Source organism: Homalodisca vitripennis, chromosome 6, assembly GCF_021130785.1.
Source record: "Homalodisca vitripennis isolate AUS2020 chromosome 6, UT_GWSS_2.1, whole genome shotgun sequence".
Taxonomy (NCBI): Eukaryota; Metazoa; Arthropoda; class Insecta; order Hemiptera; family Cicadellidae; genus Homalodisca; species Homalodisca vitripennis.
In genome coordinates, this window is record NC_060212.1 from 164941846 (window position 1) to 164961950 (window position 20105).

Sequence of the window (20105 nt, forward strand, 5' to 3'; positions counted from 1 at the left end):
TGCTTTACAGAACAACTCTTGTCATATTTTACACTATTTACAATACTGGGAAATAAAAATAAAAACTAAAACCTATAGACTAAAGAAAACACCCAAACAAGACAAATAAATTACTGTACAATCATTTTTCTTAGTTTACTTTTAAAAACAGTAACAGAAGTCTGATTAAGGTTCTGGGGGAGGTCATTGTACAACTTTGGGCCAAAGTAAGAAAAGCTTCTCCTCCCAAACTCATGCTTGACTCTGGGAAAGTGAAGCAGGTCACCATGGCGGACACTGCGTTGAGAGACCTCCTCCCGAAATTGGAGCTTCTCGATCAGGTACCGCGGCTCACCCAGCGCAAGCACCTTGTGGATCATGCCACATGTCAGGATCCTGCATACATTTTCCATGGGGGACAAACTGACAGCATCTCGGAAGGGTGACACATGATCAAAGCGCCTCAAATTGAAAATGAATCGAACTGCAGAGTTTTGCAGTCTTTGAATCCGATCTATGTCTCCCCTAGAGATACTGTTGCCGTATGCAGGATAGCAGTAATAAAATACAGACAGAACAAGAGAACTTATAAGCCGGAGCTTAGCGGATTCTGGCAGCAGACTTCTAAATCTGTACAGACCCCTCAGCCTACCAAGGGCACGCTGGATAGCATGAGTGACATGATCAGAAAAGGTGAGCTTACTGTCAAGCACAACTCCGAGAGTCTTGACTGACTCAGAGACAGACAGGCTCTCCCCACTGAGCCTTACTCTCACTCCTCTCTGACCAAGGGCCTGCACCAGATTGTGTGGGGCAAGATGAAGGACAATGCACTTACCTATATTGAGTTTAAGCCCATTGTTAACCGACCAAGTGTTGATGTTCACTAGGTCGGAATTTATTTTCTCAATAGCCTCATCAATGGGGCCAGGCTCGTATGACAAGCGCAACTGACAATCATCTGCGTACAGGTGAGCTGCACAGCTTTGAACACAACTTGGGAAGTCAGACGTATATAAGTTGAACAATATAGGTCCAAGACAACTTCCTTGAGGAACACCTCGCCTTTTGACAAGTAAAGTTGACGTCTCACTTCCCATCTTTGTAACCTGACTTCTGTCTCCTAGGTATGATTTTACCCACTCGATTGAATTTTTGCCAAAGCCATAAAAATGCATCTTAGCGTACAAAAGTTCATGGTTAAGGGAATCAAATGCTTGTGAGTAGTCCAGTATCACTAGTGAACTACACATCCCTTATTCTTTCGCATCAATTAAGTCACTGAACAGACTTACCAGGGCAGTGCATGTGCTATGATTTTTTCTAAATCCAGATTGTGTTTTTGGCAATATGTTTACTTCGTTCATATATTGTGCTATTTGACGTGTTACTATCTTTTCCATAATCTTTGATATTGCTGGTAAAATCGAGATGGGTCTCAGTTGTTGGACACTTTTAGGGGACGTTACTTTTGGAAATGGATGAACAACACTCATTTTCCATCTCTGCGGGAACACACCGCTCATCAATGATTTGTTAATGAGATGAGTAATTGCACCTAAAGCATACGGACTCACGGCCTTAATCATTTGGATGGATATTTCATCACTACCAATAGCTCTAGATTTTATTTCATTTAGTGCTTTTTTTATATCATCTTCAGTGACAGCAGAAAAGCTAAAATCATTCATCGATTCAATTCTCTTACTAGTTCTGAAGACATCGATTTCTTCAACTCTGGCTTCATTTCCATTCCCCATATTGACAAAATACTGATTGATGTCATCAAGCTTCAGTTGGTGTGGAATGTTTTCATTTCTGTTTTTCATAACTGTATTACACTGTTTCAAACAAGTCCAAAAAATCTTTGGGATCCTTGTTAGTGGATAATTTCTCAGTGAAAAAATCTCTCTTTGCTCTCCACACCATCCCATTCAATTCATTGCGTGTTCTTTTATACATCTCCCAATCTTTACTGTCCCTGGTTTTCCAATATATCTTACGGAGTTTGTTTTTTAGTTTAGTCTGCTTGTTTATGGCATCGTTCCTCCACGGGGCTTTCTTTTTTGTTACTCTCTTGCATACAATTGGAGCACGTGAATCAAATACACTTATAACATGGGTAGTGATGAAGTGCTCAATATTGTCCACCCTGTCAATGTGCATTGCTCTCTCCCAGTCAATCTCCGCGACTGCTTTGACAGAACTTTCTGGGTTGAATTTTGAAAAATCTCTATAGGTTATCATTTTTGGCCCTTTTTTCTCTTTCTTAACTTTTACGCAACAATATATCAACTTGTGGTCCGTTATCTTCACCCCTCTATGGTCCCTAATGCCTGCTGCATCGATGACGCCGGTCCTCTCGACCTCGACCGACCTGTCCACTATTATGTGGTCTAACAAGGTGGAAGAGGTTGCTGTCACTCTTGTTGGTTCATTTACTAATTGTATTGCATTGTATTCTTTCAAGAGTCGGCGTAAGTACTTGGCTTCATTACAACTATTTGACAATAAATCTATGTTGTTGTTGCCCAAGTACATAATGGAGTTCGATCCGATAGCCAAGTTAACAAAGATAGAGTGAAACAAAGCTGACAGTGAGGTGTACCTTACATGTGGTGGCCTGTATACCACACATAAACCAAGCCTCACTCCCCTTATCCTCAGGACAACACAAAGAAACTCGATACCAGGGCCCACATCCTCAGTAAGTGTGTGCTGCTCGAAGGAGATTCCCTCCTTAATATACAAGGCAACGCCACCACCTGTCACCGCGTCTGCAATGCCGTGTAAGTCAGCACGCCGATCACATCGCAGAAGTGTGTACCCAGTCATCTGATAATTGTCTGATGGGGTGCCGGGGTGAAGCCATGTCTCAGATATCCCAATTGCGTCAAAGTCACGCACAAATGAGCACATTTCCTCAAACCCTGTATTGAGGGATCTAATGTTGAGGTGCGCGACTTTGAGACGCCCCGTGCCCCCCATCCCAGTTAGTTTCCCGGGACCAGAGAAACATCGCAGCTCCCAGAGGGGTCATGGTCACTGCTGATGGTATTCCCAGGCCCGGGACTCAAACCGAGACTAGACATGTCCTCACCCAGGTCATTGGCTGGTGCTGCATCCAGATACCGCAAACCCGCAGTAATAGCGTTCACAAATAGAGATCCCAAGCGAGTAACACCTCTTCTGGAGAAGTGCACACCATCCCGGGTGAGGTCCCGCCTGCTAACACAAGTGTTAGCTTCGACGAATTCAACGTCGAAGTTATTGCACATGAGCTCCAACTGAAGGTTGAAGTCATGTAGAGCTTTATAGCCAATGTCACGTCGAATTAGTACACTGTCCAAGAAAATTTTAGAATTTTGAAAATTGGTTTTGACAGTGAACAGCAGATCCGCCATGCTGTGGAGGGCCTCCCGCTTACCATGCCCTCCGTTGTACCCAGAACCCCCCCGATACCCTTTCCTCAAGTTGTTGGCACCAACATGAATATAGTCCTGGATAGTTTGCAAACGAATTTTTGGACTCAATTTAGCCACTTTAAGCACTCCCAAAGTACTTTTATAGTTATTTCTCGAGTTTTGAACTGTAAAACCTACTAAAATAAACAGTATACTACAGTAAAAGTTAAATAAATACTTAGGAAAGGCAATATTAGTGTTGTAAAACATCGATAAAAGTAGGCAAATAAACGTTAGTTGGATAATATTGGTGTGGCTATTTTTTACCATGCAACTTTAAAATATACTAGAATAAATAGGAATCCATGGGCAATTTTAGAAAATATGTTAATAAGAATGCTATTTATGTTGACGTAGATCACTGAATGCTGCCAAATAAAACGTTAGTTGAATACGCTCTATTTGAATGTTGTACTTTTTGCCCTCTGTAAGTGCTTACTTTCAGAGGGCAAAAAGTAAGCATCAGGGTTCTTGGATTTTAATTATGTTATAAAATATCGATAAGTGTGGCAAAATAAGCATGTTCGCCCCATACGCTCTGTTAAAATACGCTACTTTATACCCTCTGAAAATAAATTTGTCTGGGCTCATTGCATTATGAAATTGACATCTCTATTGGAATAAATTAGATTCACTCGATAATATATAAAGTACTAAGAAATAAGTCATAGTTATGACTATTTGCTTAAAAAAACCATCCAATAACAATGCTCTCCTTCACGACCTTTACAAGTTTACTATTGAAATTTACCTTTCTATAATCTATAAAATACAATAAATGGTTATCTTAATTTATTAAATACTTAATAAACCTGGTTTTCATAAAGGTACCATATTAAATGGCAAGGAAGTCTCATTTTAACAGAGCGGACCAAATCAAAGATGACTTTTGAACACAACCAGTGGTCTGACAGTGGAGGGGGTGGGTTGGAGGTACGACAGGATGGCTCAGTTGACAACTCATTCATGGAAGAGCCTCTCCGTGCTGCTCGACTCTGTTACCTAGCGATAACGTCGGTACTGTACCCTCGCCAACCACGCCGCGGCCGCCGCGCCGCACCGGTCAGTCTACTTGCAGTAACTACTGATAACGTCCTCCTCCGTAGACTAATGGTTATAGTCTCGGCTCTCTAACTGAGAGATCACGGGTTCAAATCCCGGGGAGGGCCAATCATGTATAGACACGAAACAGTGTACTTTGAAAATAATAATAAACCAGTGAACATCGCAGCCTACATAGCAGAAGCTGAGGCTTAAAAGAGATAAAAAAACTACTGATAACAGCTCGACAGTGTGCTGCAGTCCTGGGTCCGTGGGTCGTGTTTTAATATTTGTTTTAAGAGTACAATTTGGTTTCGTTATACATAATTTTGTTTTCTGTCTTCCTACCTATTTTTATACTATCCCTACTTTTGAGTTTCTTTCCTATTTTTTTGTAGGTTTTTCTTATTTTTTTTACTTCAGGTTTTCCGTCTCCCCTTCTCTGTAACTTTTTAATTTTTTTCAAAGAGAACTACTTTGTTTTTCATTTCGCATTTAATCTATTTTCCACGCTTTCTATTTTTTAACTGTCGAATCGGACTTTTATGTTGGAACACATTGAAGTAGATAGGGTGATAGTACCTCATCGTATTGTGCCTGTGGGTACTGATGGGGTTTGCTTCTTTTATTCCCTGTCATACCACATGTACGGCAACGTCTCCCATGCGCCTCAAGCGTTTTAGAATACTTTTGTAACAACTGGCAAAGGTTTGAAAATCTCACATTGATGCGGTGTGGCAACATTTATAGAAGTGTTGCTGAATACCGAGCTGACATGTCTCTCCATCACACATTTGCCACTCATTGTGAGGTCCAAGCCGCTGCCGAAATATACCCGTACCATCTGGTCGTATATTATAATGGCGAGATAAATATTCAGCCTGATGAGTATGAGTAGGGAAAGCCCATACTTCGATTTAAATGTTCTGGGCCCATGATGAGTACCCACTTTGAACCTCTTTGACCTCGACATACTCCTGCTGCTTCAACAGCTGTTGCTAACCAGGCCACATGCCCTCCGCTTGGTTCTGAAAACTCAAAGGTTATTGAACAAACTGCTCAGGACCAATCTGACGACGATATTCCACTGATGTATATGTCACAATCTGCTAAACGCGATTTGATCGTGACGTCCACTGATCTAATTTCTTCTTAGACTTCTGAGATGACAGCTGTTGATTCAGGTACTAGGAAGAAAAGGAGGGAAAATCGACGTTCTAGAGTTAATGATAGAATAAAAAGGCAAAAAAATAGGGAGTCTGTAAGATTATACAACAATAGATGTCCTGAAGTGAACAGAGAGGCTGTGAGAAAATACAACAAAAACAGTCCTGATATTAACAGAAAGACTGTGAAAAAATATAACACAGACAATCCTGAAATCAACAAAGAAGCTGTAAAAAAATATAATAAAAATAATCCTGAGATTAACAGAAAGGCTGTCAAAAAATACACTAAATATAATCCTGAAATTAACTGATAGGCTGTCAAAAAATACACTAAACATAATCCTGAGATTAACAGAGAAGCTGTAAAAAAAATATAATAAAAATAATCCTGAGATTAACAGAGAAGCTGTCAAAAAATACAATAAAAATAATCCCGATATTAACAGAGAGGCTAAGAAAAAGTACAATAAAAATAACCCTGAAGTCCATAGGGAGGCCGTCAAAACCTATACTGAAAACAACCCTCATGTTCATAGAGGTTCGGTAGCAAGATATGCAAGCAATCACACTGAAGTAAACCAGGAAGCTGTTCGAAGGTATAATCAGAAGAGGCAGTTGATACCATGGAAATCAAAATCATTATCTGGGTTTAAATATTATCGATGTGTTGACTATACTAATGACAAGGTTGTTTCTCTTGGTCACTACATTGAATGCAAGTGGCGCCACGCAAAAAAGTGGAAAGATGAGAGCCCTGGCTTATGCTGTAGCGATAACAAAGTTCATCTTTCGTCTATTCAACAGCCTCCCGAACCTCTCTATAGTCTTCTTACCAACAACCATCCTCAGTCTCAACATTTTTTATCAAATATCAGAAAGTATAACAGCTGTTTCCAAATGACGTCATTTGGAGCCAAAGAGGTGCACGAAGTAAATTTTATGCCAACTTTTAAGGTACAAGGGCGAGTTTACCATAGAATAGGAAGTCTGCTACCTCCCCTCCAACAAAACCCCTCATTTTTACAAATTTACTTTGTTGGGAACGACGAGAAAGAAACAGAAATTAGGTCCAACCTCTTTAATGTACTTAAGCCTCCGTTGGTTAGTCAACTTCAAAAATGTCTGCATGATAACAATCCTTATATACGAGATTTTAAAACAGCAATAGAAAATGTGCCGGAGGGTCAAGAATTCAAAGTTGTTATTCGTGCAGATAGGAAACCTTCAGGTGAACATAAAGGTCGCTTCAACACGCCAGCAACAAGTGAGGTAGCTTTGGTTATTGTTGGCCAGGAGTTTGATAAGAGAGACATGATTCTTCACAGCAGAAACACACAATCGGTGCGGATAAGCGAAACGCATCGATCTTATGACGCTCTCCAATACCCTCTTGTGTTCTTTCGTGGAGAAGACGGTTACTCTATCAACATTCCACAACGTGATCCGACATCTAACGTACCTCTCAAGAAAACTATATCAGCTTCAGATTTTTATGCTTACAAAATAATGGAAAAACAAGGTGATGAAAATTACTTATTGCTGTACCGTAGCCTTTTGAACCAGTATTTCGTAGATATGTACGCAAAAATAGAAACGGAAAGGCTGAATTTTATAAGGTTTAACCAGGGTAAGCTGAGAGCCGAAAACTATGTCCATCTTAAAGATGCCATGTGTAAGGTGGATAGTAACGCATCAGATATAGGTCAGAGAGTCGTGTTGCCATCCAGTTTTACTGGTGGACCGCGCTATATGCATGAGAGAACGCAGGACGCCATGACTTGTTCGTCACTACGGACGTCCTGATTTGTTTATCACATTTACGTGTAACCCGAAATGGACTGAGATTGGAGCTGCATTGAAGGACGGTAAAAAACCTCAAGATAGGCATTACATCATAGCCCAAGTGTTCAATTTAAAAGTAAAAAAACTTATTAATCTTTTAACCAAAGGTTCAATTTTTGGCCAGAGTAGGTGTTACATGTATACTGTAGAATTGCAGAAGCGTGGTTTGCCGCATGTGCACATTTTATTGTGGCTGCAAGGTAGGATCATGGCCGAACAAACTGACAGTGTCATTAGTGCTGAGGTTCCCGATCCTGAAACGGACCCTGAACTATTTGAAATTGTTAAATCTACAATGATTCACGGCCCTTGTGGAAACTTGAACAGGAACTCGCCTTGCATGGTTAATGGCACATGCTCCAAAACGTACCCGCGTCCCTTGTGCAAAGAAACACAAACTGCTGACGATGGCTACCCCCAGTACCGCCGAAGGTCCCCTGCTGATGGTGGTTTTACAGTCAACATAAACGGGGTAGACCTAGACAGTCGGTTGGTTGTGCCGTATAATCCTGTTCTGACACGTACCTTTCTAGCACATATTAACGTGGAGCTGTGTAATTCTGTCAAGTCTATAAAGTAGTAAACAAGGGCAGTGATCAAGACGCTTTTGTTTTGGAAAATGGGAGAGATGAAGTGTCCAGTTATGAAGCAGGCCGGTACATCAGTAGTTCTGAACCGGCATGGCGTATATTTTGCTTCACAATCCATGAGCGATATCTTCCTGTAATGCATTTAGCTGTACACCTTGAAAATGGTCAGAGAATTTATTTTAATCCTGAAAACGCTCAAGAAAAATCACTCTTCTGGGATATTTTGAACTTTTCAAATCCGAAAATATTGCCAGACCTACAATGAATTACCTGCTTACTGCACCTGGAAAAATAACAAGTTTAGTCGTCGAAAACCAGGCAAAGCCGCTCCAGGATATCCAGGAGTGAAAAAAGATCATGTCCTTGGTCGGGTTTACACTGTACACCCTAACAATGTAAAATGCTACTATCTTCGCGTTCTTCTTCATGAAGTTAAAGGTCCTACGAGCTTCGATGTTCTTCAGAGGGTATCTGGCATTGTTCATTCTGCATGCAGTGAACAAGTCTGCGTGCAGAGCGTTAGGTTTACTTGAAGATGACTATCATTGGGACATCACTTTGGAAGAAGCTGCTGTGTCAGAGTCACCTAAAAAAATAAGAGAACTTTTCGCAGTAATTTTGGTATTTTGCTAAGTATCGAACCCCTTGGTGCTCTGGGAGAAACACAAAAACAGTATGTCAGCGGATTTCAAGAGACGATTAGAACGTGAACGTACAGGTGTACAACTTGAATGAGACAACGTCTTTTACAACAAATGCCTACTCTCACTAGAACACTTGGTGACCTCAATTTCTCACCAAACACTTGAGCAGTTCGGTCTTCCTTCTCCAAGTCCACTTTCCGACAGTTCTACATTAAACCGCGAGCACTTAAAAGAACTGAGTTTACAACAGTGTGCATTTATCTGAGTTTGTCACCGAAAACATTCCAAAACTTAACGAAGAGCAGAAAACTGTATATGATGAAGTAATGGTTAGCGTTGAGACAGAAGCTGGAAGACTGTTCTTTCTTGACGCACCAGGTGGTACAGGAAAAAAATTTTTAATAAATTTAATTCTGGCCACTGTTAGGAAAGATAAGAACATCGCTATTGCCGTCGCTTCGTCAGGTATAGCTGTGACGTTGTTGGAAGGAGGGAAGATAGCTCACTCTGCCTTCAAACTGCCTTTAAATTTAAACCACTCTGAAACCCTACTATGTAATGTATCGAAACAAAGCGACACAGCGGAGGTTCTCGAGATGTGTAAACTGATTATTTGGGACAAGTGCACAATGGCCCACAAGAGAGCAATTGAAGCTTTAGATAGGACTCTTCAGGACATTAGAAGTAACAGAAAACTTATGGGTGGAGTCACGCTTTTAATGGCTGGAGACTTCAGAAAGACTTTGCCGGTTGTACCAAGAGGAACTCGAGCTGATGAAGTAAAAGCCTGTGTGAAGAGATCAGTTCTTTGGCCTAAAGTTCAAGTTTGTTAATTGAAAATCAATATGAGGTTTCATCTTAAAGGCAGTTTAAAGGCAGGCGAGTTTTCAAATTTACTTTTAGAGATAAGTAATGGAAATTTGCCTGAAGAAAATGGCGAAGTCAATATGCCAAAGGATTTGGGTGAAGTAGTATGTGATTTGCAAATATTGATTTATGCAGCTTTAAAAAATGTCGAATTAAAAGACTTGTCTTGGTTTAAAGAAAGAGCTATCCTTACACCTAAAAATGACACTGCTGAAAGTATTAATAACCTATTATTGGAAAAAACTGCCATCTGGGATTGTCCATTACCAGTTGATGGACTCTGTAGTGGAAATAGAAGATTCGGTACACTACCCAGTAGAGTTCTTGCACACGTTTAATCCTCCAGGCATTCCACCACATCATCTTTACCTCAAAGTTGGAGCTCCAATAATGTTGCTTAGGAACCTGGTTCCACCTAAGCTCTGCAACGGAACTAGGCTACAAATCAAAGCGTTGCGCAGACACGTTATACAAGCCGTAATATACACTGGATGTGGCCAGGGGGAAGAGGTTTTTATCCCACGCATTCCCTTAATTCCATCGGATTACCATTTTCAGTTTAAAAGACTACAGTTCCCTGTCAAACTCTGGTTTGCTATGACGATAAATAAATCGCAAGGGCAGTCCTTAAAAATGGCCGGTGTTGATCTAAGGAAGACTGCTTCTCTCATGGCCAGTTATAGTCGCTTGCTCACGAGTTAACTGTTGTGATATAATCCAGTGACTGTTAAAGTATTGAGTTAGGTAAAATCTGTAAAAGAAAATTTAAAAAGGAGGAGTTGAAAACATTGAAGCAATAGTAATGGGAAAAACGGCGAGTTAAAAATATGAAAACTCATTTAATTAATTTGCATTTATAGAACTCGTGAAATCCTGCAGTAAGATTCATCAATAATTTTCCCGTAGCGAAGCACGGGTATTCTGCTAGTAAAGTATAAAAAAGGAAAGCATACTAGCCTTTTGAGTGATGCGGTGGCGTAATCGATGTTCCTTAACTATCTCGTTGACAAATACTCAATATATGAAACGGTTCTATGCAACTATTTGTTATACAGAGCAACTAGATTTATTACAATATCTAAAATAACACGGTAGAAGCATGTGAGGTTCTTGAAAAAATATTTTGTTTTGATTAGTTAGAGAAACCCATAAACGTTATTATAATAATAATATTATGTGATTATTGATTTTAACAATCAGGCAGACGGCGCGGCGTGGAAGACAGTGAGTTGTAACCTACCATCAACTTTCTACCGGCTCTGGAGACTGTTGGGCAAATTAAGCGTAGAAATATATTTAAAATTGTGCGCTGGAGAGAATTGACAGAATTGGCTCTAGAACTGATCGCTGGGCCAAACCTGACGTAGATCATCTGACAGTGGATGATGACGTTTCTGTGGCGGTAGAGAAAGAGAGGTAGAGCCGCAGTAGTTTAAACATCTCATAAGCCAAGCGACTGTGGATTAGCTTTAAGAAATAATATAAGCCTGCGTGTCACATCTATTCAAATGCCTTCCTGACATTCAGGCTGACAGCAATTATAAAAGGTGATTTTAGTGGCTTTCAACGAGCTGCGTGACAACCCTCGTCATTTGAAAGGATCTAGAATGACCCTTGCAGATGGTGGTAAATGTCTACGTATTGACGGTAAATTTTACCCTCTAGTTACGTTAAGAGCAAATTTCTATCAGTTCCATTATTTATTTATTTTTATTTATTTATTTTTGACTTATAAATAGCTACAGGTCATCAGTTACCTAAATTAGCTATATTAAATAAAACAAAAATTAAACAAAAATTATACTATCCTCTAACCTAAGTGCAGTGCAAATTACAATAAATTAATAATTATACTAGCTCAAAAAACAAAATGAACGATGTTATTCTTAACAATAGAGGAAAAAGACTTTCACCTTGAAATAAATAACTTGCACAACATCTTAAAATTATATAAGAATTAAATTGATAGAGCAAAATGAAACACTTCTAAACAAATAATATCTAGATTGGTTACATAAATAACATACAAAAAATCCTACAAATAATCCAAAAACAACTTATTGGTAAGAATACTAAGAATTAAACAGATTATTACAGCTTTTCGAGTAAAAGTCTCAAACTAAAGGTTTTAATTTTCCAATAAAATCTTTTGCACTTCCTAAATGTAAATCAATAAAAGAATTGTTGTTATTAATAAATCTAAAACTCCTAAACAAAAAGAAAAATAATAATGGCTTGTTGTGTTACATCTAGGAATAAAAAACAATATTTTGGACCTTGAATGAAACTTAGGGACATAAAAGTTTATATTTTTAAGTAAATGTGAACTATCAATCAGGTTATTTAGTAATTTAAATAAAAAAGATAGATTAAAAATTAGTCTTCTTGCTGAAAGTTTTTGAAAATTAAATAAATTTCTTAAAGAATCAGTGGGTAAATTTCTATCACAATATGTGTTGTGTTTTTTTAGATACAAATATCTTAAAAATTTATTTTGAATAATTTCAACGGACTGAATATTTGTTAATGTATAGGGTTCCCAAATAATTGAACAGTATTCCAATCCACTTCTAACAACAGAAAAATATAAGGATTTGATTGCGTCAATGGATGAAAAATATTTGGCATTCCTCATAACAAAACCTAGCATTTTGTAAGCCTTACTGATGGTAACGTCTAAATGTTTGTCGAACTTAAAAGAAGAATCAAACATAACTCCTAGATCTTTAATTTCTTTCAGATTTTCCAGTTTGTACCCATTTATAAAATAATTAAAAGTTCTACCCTTTTTTGATCTGGAGTAAGTCATGCAGAAACATTTTTTTACATTTAAATGTAACCTATTACAGTTACACCATTCAAAAAGGTTATCCAGAGATTCTTGCAAGAGTTTAGAATCATACTCATTGTAAATTGGTCTGTATAGTTTTAGATCATCAGCATAAAGAAGCGGTTTTGAATTCTGTAACTTTTCAGGAAGGTCATTGATAAAAGCTATGAATAAAAGCGGTCCCAGGTTAGACCCTTGAGGCACACCTGAAGCACTTAAATACTGTTTTGATTTTAAATTTGATATTGATACATATTGTAATCTATTTTTGAGGTAAGACTCAATAAAAAGTACAAACCCATTGTTAAATTCGAACTTTAACAGCTTCCTTAACAGAGAATCATGATTGACCTTATCAAACGCTTTGGCAAAGTCCGTATATATTACATCTACCCTTCCACCATTGTCTAATTCAGCAGAAATATCCAAGGAAAACTCCATTAAATTTGAAACAACTGAGCGACGTGGGAGAAACCCATGCTGCTGAGCTGACAGTCTACCTTTAATATTTGTATATATATGTTTGTAAATTAACAGCTCAAAAACCTTGGCAAATGAATTTAATAAAGATATTGGACGATAATTTTCTACGTTTTCAGCTTGGCCTGACTTAAAGACAGGAACAACCTTTGCTTCTTTCCAACGTTGGGGAAAATTAAAACTTGACAAGGACAAATTAAAGAGATAGCACAGTGGCTCTGCTAAAACTTCTCCACAACCTTTTACAACATATGAAGGAATATTGTCAGGACCTGAGGACCTCTTTGATTTCGTTTCATTGATAGCTTCTATGACATCTGATACCGAAAAAACTTTCTTTATTTCTTTACATAAGACAGTTGGGTGTATTGAGTTTTGCAAGTCATAAGCAGAAGAATTCTGGTCCAACACCGAAGAGAAATATGAAGCAAAAGCATTTGGGACATCCTGCTTACTCACTGCATTACTTTTATATTTCATGTCAGCTTGACCTAAATTATAACATGAATTGCGCTTGGAGCAAATGTAGTTCCAAAAATACTTTGGGTCAGTCTTTATTCTTTCTTCAACAAAAGATAAATAATTTTTATGAGAAATCTGAATCATCGTTTTAAGTTTAGTTCTGAGATGTTTAAACATTATATCATGGTATTTGGAATATTTTCTCTTTTTGGACAATCTGTTCTTCAGTTTAATGTTCTTAATTATTTCATTTGAAAACCAAATAGGATACTTTGTATTTCTACAATTGCGTTTTTTTAGGCACAAACTGATCGATACATGAGAACACTGTGTTGTAAAATAAATCTACTGCTTCATCGATGTCTTTAGTCTTAAACAATGAACTCCAGTCACTATCTCTAAACGCACAGTAAAGTTGGAAAAATTTTGCATTGTTAAAAGAGTAGTATTCAATTGAATCTGTTGTACTTGAGGGATTTAATTTGGGTACTGTATGCTGAGTAAAGGGACTATCAAAAACTAATGGGGGGTGATGAACATCAACTGTCACTAGTGGATTATTTGTATGTTCGATATAGTGAGGGAATGGCGATTGCATCTCCTCTATCGCCCATTTTCACCAATATCTTTATGGAAGAACTTTAGCAAAAAGCCCTGACTTTAACTCAGTTCAAACCGAGGATTTGGTGAAGATACTGGATGACACTTTCGTCTTCTTCCCTCATACAGACACCAAATTTAATGATTTTTTTGTTACAAATAAATAGCAGTTCCCTCACCACTCGTCTTATTATAGAAGTAGAAGTCAAAAACAAACTCCCCTTTCTGGATGTGTATCTAGTAAGAGATAGAGACGTCCTTGATACAACCGTTTATCGTAAGAAAACACACATTGGCAAATATTTAAATTTTCAAGAAAACCGTCAAAATTCTGTCAAAGAGTAACATACCCATTGTTTGACAGAGAAAAAAGCTTGTGATCAAACAAAGATAGGTTTAAAGATGAAATCATAAACTTTCTATCGGGTCTTTTAAAAAAGGATACCTTCCGTCTGTCATAAATAATTTCATAAGAAACAATAGAAAATTCCATGAGATGTCTTATGTGCAGGGATTCTTGAAGAGAATTAGAAGATTAAGCAGAAAATATACTACTATAATAACACAAAACATTACTAAAGAAATTCTTGTAAAACCCAAACCAAAAAATGGAAAACAGGACTCAATAAACTGTGTTTACAGTATAACATGTCATGTAAATGGGAATACATTGGCTAACCAAAAAGACTGTGAATGAATGTGAGAATTAAAGAACACATACGTATTTACTCGCGCACGGAATTTTAGACCCGAGATTAGGGTCACACAACTACTCGCGCACGGAACTTAAGACCAGGCCGAGAAATATTCGATCGCACTCAGTCAAGGTCAAACGCCAAACTGACGAGCAGGGTGGCAACTGGTGTAGGAGGATGAAAGAGGAGGCTACTGGTCAGGGGAGGTGTTTACGCGCGTAAACAAATACAGTCGCTATCAAAATAAAATAGACCCGGTCAAAAAGACCGTGGCGCGAGAATTGCAGGCTTAAAGGTGTCTATCGAAACATCAGCAAATGCCGGGAAGGCGGACTGCAGCACTGACAGGATTGCCGGTCCCAAAAACTAAGGGGACAATAACTAGCGTTATGAAGGAACAGACATTGTTGACCTATGTAAATTTGTAAATTATATGTTTTATAGGTAAAGGTGGAAAAATTCAGTTTAAATGTCAGAAATTAATCGTTAGTTTTTAAGTTTATAACAGCTCGAGATTTAAATCATAACTTCTAATGTGAGTTGTAAACCTTAAAACCATTTTTTGACAGATTAAAGGGTACTAAATATGCACCATCCAATATATTCATGTTGTTGTTGTTTTTGAACTCAACATAATTTCAAAATCATAACAAAAAGGAAGGTCAAGACTTTATACTTAACTTGATGTTCCACTAAAATGTCTCAGCCAATATAAATATGATATTGGTAATATTTACTCTTACTTTTTTGGTAATATTTAGCTTCCCTTAAATTCTATATATATATCAAGACTCCGACGCGAGTAACTGCAACAACACAGACAGACATGGACGACGTAATTTCTGATCTTTCAAACATCGCAGTGTCCGTGGTTAACTTGACAATCTCGGACTACTATGCCTAAGTGTAAATAAAATTTAAAAAAGCTCAATAAATTGTAAAGAAATTAAAATTAAAATAAGGACACACTTACTGGTCATTAAAGGCAGTAAAAATTTGAGTTCATCAGATTCTTCATGTCTGTGGCTTATTGGGATGAGCTTAATCCTCGACCATTACAGCCTCGGGTGATTCCCATTCGAAGACAGTGCCCAGTGCCCTCAATGGTGCTGGCACTTATCGGTGCAGGAGAGCTCGACCAAATTATTCGCCAGATCCCAGCTAAAGCTCAAATTATCTCAACTGATGTCAATGTGTCTCTTTAAAAACTGCTGTAAGCATATTTTAAGAACTTTAACTCAACTTGTTATTGCCTTTTCAACAAGGGTTTTCCTCACTCTTAAAAACCGCGAAAGTTCGTCTAATTTTCAAAAAGAATGACCCAATTTCGCAAGCAAGTGCATTCGTGTGGCAATTTTAGCAGTTTAGAACACATCAAAATCCAATTTCATGACCTGCTATGTGGCTGGCAGACTCAGAATGCAGCTCTACCATCATGTTAACAGTTTCAATTCTGGAAGAAGTTTACAGCACTTAATTCATTGGAATACACCTAGATTGAGGGCTAACATGGGATAACCACATTGAACATGTTTGCTCTAAACTACCCTGAGGCATTTATTAGGCATACGAGGTGCAAAATTCCTTATCATCAGAGAATTATCATTCTATTTTCATGTTAAGTAGGCATTTATGCAGATAAGGCTGCTTTTGAATATTTATAATAATAAGCTTTTTGTCATGTGCCCATTTAAATAACATCTTATATTCTTTCTCAGTAATCTTAGCAGCAGTTTAAAGTTTTCAGTAAACTGTTATAAGGGATACGTCATCCCTATTATGTTACACTTCCCAATAATTCTAAAAAATATCGTAGGATTTAAGAACATTGTAGTTCTAAATAAGCTTCCCTGTGGTACACCCACATTTACAGACTTTTACGCTATATGAATCTGCTAATTTATATCTATATTATTATAAATATATATTTATATCTAATTAGGATCTTGTTCGTTAACTTTCTTGAGGTTGTTACAAATGTGTCTTAGTTCCATAACCCCATCTAAAAAGTAGTCCGCAACTTCTTCAGCTTTCTCCTTATTGATCTTTAACTCTCCCATTGCGTTTATAATCCCTTCATCAACACTTTTCTTTTTCTGCCTTACTAACAGTTCATTAACATGTTCCCACATCTTTTTGTCTTTGCTTATGACATTATGTGTGTGTGTATGTGTGGGTGTGTGTGTATTCATAAGCGTTGCACATAACCTAACACTATTGTACAGAACCAAAAGATCTGTATTACCGTTTCTTAAGGTAAACATTTTTGGATGATTAGGAATACTGAATAAACCAAGTTCAAATTCATTACAAAAAATATCAGCAAGGATTATTACATAAAAAAATTTAAAACCCCATGAAACACATTATAGGATTAGTTCATTCCAAAGTTTTATTAGAGTTCTTATATTGAGATACATTACAGCTAACCCATTAATATGTTTCCCTCACAATGAAATGCTACGCCATTCCTCAAATGAATAAGAGTAAATACAATTAATTCTTCCATCCCTATAGTGTATTGCTTGATTGTTGTCGTAATGCCCCACCATGAAAGGAATTTGTTTTTCTTTTCTATCCATTATCCAAGTGTCTTTGGTCTCTCTCGAGAAGATCTGCATAAGCGGAGTTGGAGGTTTACCATCCTTCTGTGGTTGCAGACGGTGGACCCGATCTTATCAATTGAAACACCTATGGATATTTTCTATCACAGCTTCAGGTTTCATAGCTTAAACCTTGTATCTCCAGATTAAAGCGTCGGATGTACGGATTAGTTTCAGCTACTTCCTGTAACAGTGCAAGAATGATCTCCACTATCCTCCTAACTCCTACTTCTGTGACGGTTTTCGTCCCTCAATGCCTTTATTTCCGAAATTATAACCTGTACCGTTCATTGAAGAAAGACCTGGATTCTTGAATGTTATCCAATGCCTACTTCATACTTGGTAGCGCACCAATTTTATCTAATATAATCTTTGAAATTGTTATAACTACTAACCTCAGTTTCATCCAGTGAGGGTATCTCATCTTCAGTAGTAGCAGAATTAGTCCGAGATCCTTTTTTCGGGTTTCTGCACGTTATGCATTTTCATCCAATCTAGGAACTCTTACTCATGCATTGTCATATAGTATTCTGCACAAAACACCTACCAAAGTGGAAACCCGACTTGCATATCCACACTAAACATAGTCACCACCAGCTAGTAATTCTTTACTGCATTTGTCACAATTTGATGCTCCCATTCCTTCCATTCTCCTCAAATACCTCTAAATAAAAGTGTTATCGCAATTTAATAACTTTATATTTCTAAAAACTTTTAAATCTATAATTGAGGTACAAGTAGGGTTAGGTGCCTTGACAACAGCCACCTTCATCATATTTGTGTTACAAATATCATCTTGGTGTCTCGGATTTGAATCCCGTTGCGGGAATGGCGTATTCAAACACTAATTAATTATCTATTGATCCTATTATGGCACTATGGCATACATTCTTTCCATTCGACATAAATATTTTCCATTTTTTACATTTATCTCCCTACAGACAGACAACAATTCTGCATTGGATATTTTCTAATTCTAGATAGAGCTAATTTGCAGGAAATATTACTCACGTCATTTAAACGTCACCTTTCATATAAAATCTGTTTTTCAGTTTCTATTTTTTACGAAAAAGCTGCTTAACTAAGAAAATGTTTAAATAACAGATCTCCAGAAAATTAAATAAAAAAAAATCAACTTAAGGATAATTTTAGGTCTTTTGTATGCCGTATGTAATTGTATCGCCTTTAAATTTAAGTTAGTGAAAATAGCTTTAGTATTGGATTTAAAAGAGTAAAATAACATCTTAAAGTTGAGACAAAAGAGAAGAAGGAAAATATTACCATTGTAAATGTGATGCAGATTAGTGCAGATGAACATTCAAAGAGGCGGAATTACTTGAACTGATTACAAAGGCAATCTAGTGGTGGATGGCTTACCACGGCTTGTGTCAACAAGTACACCGAACTCTATACTTTATGAGACTGTTCAATTAATTCAAAATTTATGCACTGTTGGATAACATAATAAATTGTAAAGAACAAACTAAATGAGAGACTGTCATAATTTCATGCCAGTATGTAGAAAGAGGAAAGGGCTAGTATAATACAATAAAACTGTCCAACTTTGTTTTGTCAAAATTAAATTAAGCCTCTTCAATATTATAATAGAGGATTTGAAAGAATTATGACAGATTTTCGGAAATTTGCCATGGAAATATATTAACAAAAACTAAAATACTACGTTTCGAGAACAGGTATATATGCTCTTTTTCACGCATTACAAAAACCTAACACGTAACCTAAGCATGCACGTTAATTATCAAATAATACATTATATTAATATACTGATTTATTTATTAACAGAAAACTCCATTACATAACAGGTACAACATTCAATGCATAACCATAGTATTAGAGAACACAATTGTGCGTATACTTAACAAATAATGATACCAATTCAATAAGATAGTAATAAAACTATTAATAATACATTGTAACAACAGCAGTAGATAAAATATTAAATATAAAATAATCAATCTATTATATAAACAAACAACAGTAACATAATCAAATAACTGCATTGTATATAATAAATATGGTAAATAATATAATGATATTATTATAGGGGCGCAGTAATAAATGACATGTCAATGTTGACCGGCAACACATAATGTTAAAATGATAAATAATGCAATAATAATTAACACAATAGATAAGATAAATAACAAAATAAAACGATAGCAGTAATAAATATAATTTGGTAGATGACCAGCAACATGTATTAATAAATACATAGACAATTAAAAAATGTAGCAACAATCTGTAATAAATAATATAAAAACGTTAGACACAGTTCTTGGATCTTAAGATGAGGCATTATCAACTCCCAAACCTGCCCACAGCTAAGGGCCTATCAGAATTCTGGAGAATGGAAGGAACCTGCCTCCCGAAGGAAAGTGGCGTGGCTGAAGCCCCGAAAAATGTCCAATTGAGGTGAAACCTCAACCCAGCCGCATAAGTCTAGCAATAGTTGCGTGACGTTGGCAATCCGTTAGTTTATTAATTTATATTCATTTTTGTCTTAGATTTTGGCATATAAACTGACACATTTTTTCAAATCCAGATTTAAGGGAATTTTACAACTTTTTCATATAAGTTAGTGCAGTTTTTTTACATTAAAGTTGTAAGAAAATAAATACAATGTTTCAAAAATAATTATGTTATAGGCAAAGATGAAAAACACAATAAAAACGTGTTTTTAAGATTGATAAAACATGTAAATGTAGAATATTACAGTACAATTTTCAGTTTAATCTATTCTACTTTATAAAACTGTGTTTAAAACAGTTAATAATATATAATTAACGTTAAACTTTTTATTAAGACTACTTGGAATAAA